Genomic DNA, 3,520 nt, shown 5'->3' with positions numbered 1-3,520 from the left:
CAGAGAAATGCAAACTCAGAATATTATGCAAACCTGCAGTAATTAATTATGTTAAGCAACACAAATATCCTTATTTAATCCCATTTTACTAACCAATGTCTTTGCTGCTGACCTTCAATGATCCAATTTAACCATACTAACAAGAAAAAATTACTTTAGATAAACATAACATATGTGACCCTGGAGCACAAAAGCAGTGTTAAGTCGCTGGGGTATATTTGTAGCAATAGCCAAAAATACATTGTATGGGTCAAAATTATAGATTTTTCTTTTATGACAAAAATCATTAGGATATTAAGTAAAGATCATGTTCCATGAAGATATTTTGTAAATTTCCTACTGTAAATATATCAAAACGTAATTTTTGATTAGTAATATGCATTGCTAAGAACTTCATTTGGACAACTTTAAAGATGATTTTCTCAATATTTAGATTTTTTTGCACCCTCAGATTCCAGATTTTCAAATAGTTGTATCTCAGCCAAATATTGTCCTATCCTAACAAACCATACATCAATGGAAAGCTTATTTGCTTATCAGCTTTCAGATGCTGTATAAATCTCAATTTCCAAAAATTGACCCTTATGACTGGTTTTGTGGTCCAGGGTCACATTTGTGTTTAATTTTTTTCATTGCTGAAGAGTGTTGAACTTTCTTCTCCTGCGTCCTATTCTTCATGCAATCCAGAATGCCAGCACAGCTGAGAGGTTTGAGCTGCGCCCTCTACTGTACAGACGTGAATTTACATTTTCTTCAGCCTATTCATTTCACTTTCAGTGTGAAACGGCTTTTACATTTGCCAAAAATAGTATTTTTTATATTAAAAACAGACATGCAAGCCCATCCCAGATTTAAATAGTAACGCAAAAGTAACGGAGCACATTACTTTCCATAAAAAGTAACGCAATTAGTTACTTTTTTTAGGGAGTAACGCAATATTGTACACTCTCAGAAAAAAAGGTACAAAAGTTTTCACTGGGGTGGTACCTTTTCAAAATGCACAACTTTGTACCTAAAGACTCCATATTGGTACCTTAAAGGTACATGTTAGTACCTAAAGTGTGCATATTAGTACCTAAAAGGTACAAAAGTGTACCTTTTGAAAAGGTACCGCCCCAGTGACAGCTTTTGTACCTTTTTTTCTGAGAGTGTAATGCATTACTTTTAAAAGTAACTTTCCCAGAATGAAGAGCATCTTATCTACAGCAGAGAACCCTCACGTTTAGGTTAAAGCTACTCTGTAAAAACTCATCTTACCAAAAGTGACCAGCAGCTCAAAGCTCGTGATCCAACGAAACCTGGTGTGAACCTTTAAAATGCTACAGGACCACAAGATGTCTCAGCAGCTGAAGATAACTCCACGGCTCAATGAAATTAATGGAAACATGAGCGGTTATGTAACAGGGCTCCATATTTAACCCGTAGCACTGGGACCTGCACCGCTCATAACACCAATTACTGAAACCCACTGGAGAGCGACTATGTATACAGTGTGTCCCTATTAAGGGCCGTTAACCATTTACTTCCCTACACTGAACCACCTCAGATTAGAGCTTCTCAGAATTACAGTCAAGGTTCAGGACGTGCTAAAATCATCGACAGCAGTGATCTCAGCAGTACTTTTAATTAGAGTATATTACATTTTATAATGCTCATAATCAGATTGCAGTTACTTTTTATGGATTACGTGATTACACATAGTATTCCCACAATGGCAATTAATTATTCATAATTCATTGATTCCCCCGAATTCTTATTTAAATGTTCCTTTATAAGCAATTATTCTATGTATGAAACAAATAAGTCATGTAATGCAGGGATTGCCAAACGTTTTTTGTCAGCCAAACCCCTTGAAATTACATATTTAGTTGAAATATCTCTGAGGAAGTTCATATTTCAATAATTTAACAACAGGTACGTTTAATGGCAAGTTTAAAACAAGTTAGATAAAAAAAAAGTAATCTAGAAGTAATCTAAAAAACTAGTCAGAATACATTACCTAAAATGAGTAACCTAGACCAGTGTTTCCCAACCTTTTTTTAGTCGCGGCACCCTTTGGAAATTTTAACAAACTTGTGGCACCCTACAACATTAATTCTGTCACAATATTTGAATTTCTAACTTCGATATGATAATTTGAAAAGTATAGATATTCGGTACAACAGGGAAGAACTTTAAATCTGATCTCAGCCGTGATATAAACAACTGAAATTATGCATTAAATCTGATCTCAGCCGTGATATAAACAACTGAAATTATGCATTAAATCTGATCTCAGCCGTGATATAAACAACTGAAATTATGCATTAAATCTGATCTCAGCCGTGATATAAACAACTGAAATTATGCATTAAATCTGATCTCAGCAGTGATATAAACAACTGAAATTATGCATTAAATCTGATCTCAGCCGTGATATAAACAACTGAAATTATGCATTAAATCTGATCTCAGCAGTGATATAAACAACTGAAATTATGCATTACATCTGATCTCAGCAGTGATATAAACAACTGAAATTATGCATTACATCTGATCTCAGCAGTGATATACACAACTGAAAATATGCATTAAATCTGATCTCAGCAGTGACATGAACATAACTGATGTAACAATAACATCTGATCTCAGTGATATATTAGTGAAGTCTGATCACAGCAGTGATAATAGCGCACAAATATCAACGCGGCGTGCTGGTACCTGAGCGTGACAGGCTCTGCCATTAAACCAGCGAACGGAACGTGACCGTGATCAACACACAAAATAATAAACACTACAACACAGCCATAGGCGCGAGCGAGCGAGCTGCTGTTGGTGTTTAAAGAGAGTACATTTACAAACCCCGCCTGTGCGCGACCTACAACATACAAGTGTGTGTGTGTGTGGTGTGTGAACACACACTCACCTCTTTCTGTGTTTCTCCCCGCTTTTACCGCATGGCAGAAGCGCAAACACACACGGCTCAGCAGGAGACGGCGACTGTCAGTGAGTTTCTCGGTTTAATGACTAAATGAACCGCGGCTTGTGTGAGTTTGTCTCGCGCTCCGCCTCACCGACCCCCGCGCGACCCGACAGCGCCTCCACCTGAGCGCAGGTGAACGTGCCATCCAAACTACACTTTTCTCAATCGCTAAAACACATTTCTTGAAACCATCACTCATTTTCTCAAAACCTTAAACACAAATCCAAATACTCAAACTAAATTCACAGAACCCCTGCCCTGACTCTTCTGGCAAAATCAAGCAATCGCTTCAAAACCATTTCACCTGTGCTCAAAATCAAACAAAGCTTTCAAATCACACACACATTCATCAATAATACACACGCTACAGATCATTCATTAGACACTACATCAAAAAATGGAGAACACAGTGTCCAGTGCATGTAGTTACAAAAAAAATGTTTATTGTATAATTACTGTAACACACACAAAGAAAGACCTGGGTTTGGTGAATATATATATATATGTGACCCTGGAGCACAAAAGCAGTGTCAAGTCGCTGGGGTATATTTGTAGCAA

This window comes from Sinocyclocheilus rhinocerous, unplaced genomic scaffold, assembly GCF_001515625.1.
Source record: "Sinocyclocheilus rhinocerous isolate Xijiao unplaced genomic scaffold, SAMN03320098_v1.1 scaffold1589, whole genome shotgun sequence".
In the NCBI taxonomy this organism is placed as follows: domain Eukaryota; kingdom Metazoa; phylum Chordata; class Actinopteri; order Cypriniformes; family Cyprinidae; genus Sinocyclocheilus; species Sinocyclocheilus rhinocerous.
The sequence above is the reverse complement of the archived record's forward strand: the minus strand, read 5'-3'. Positions refer to the sequence as shown.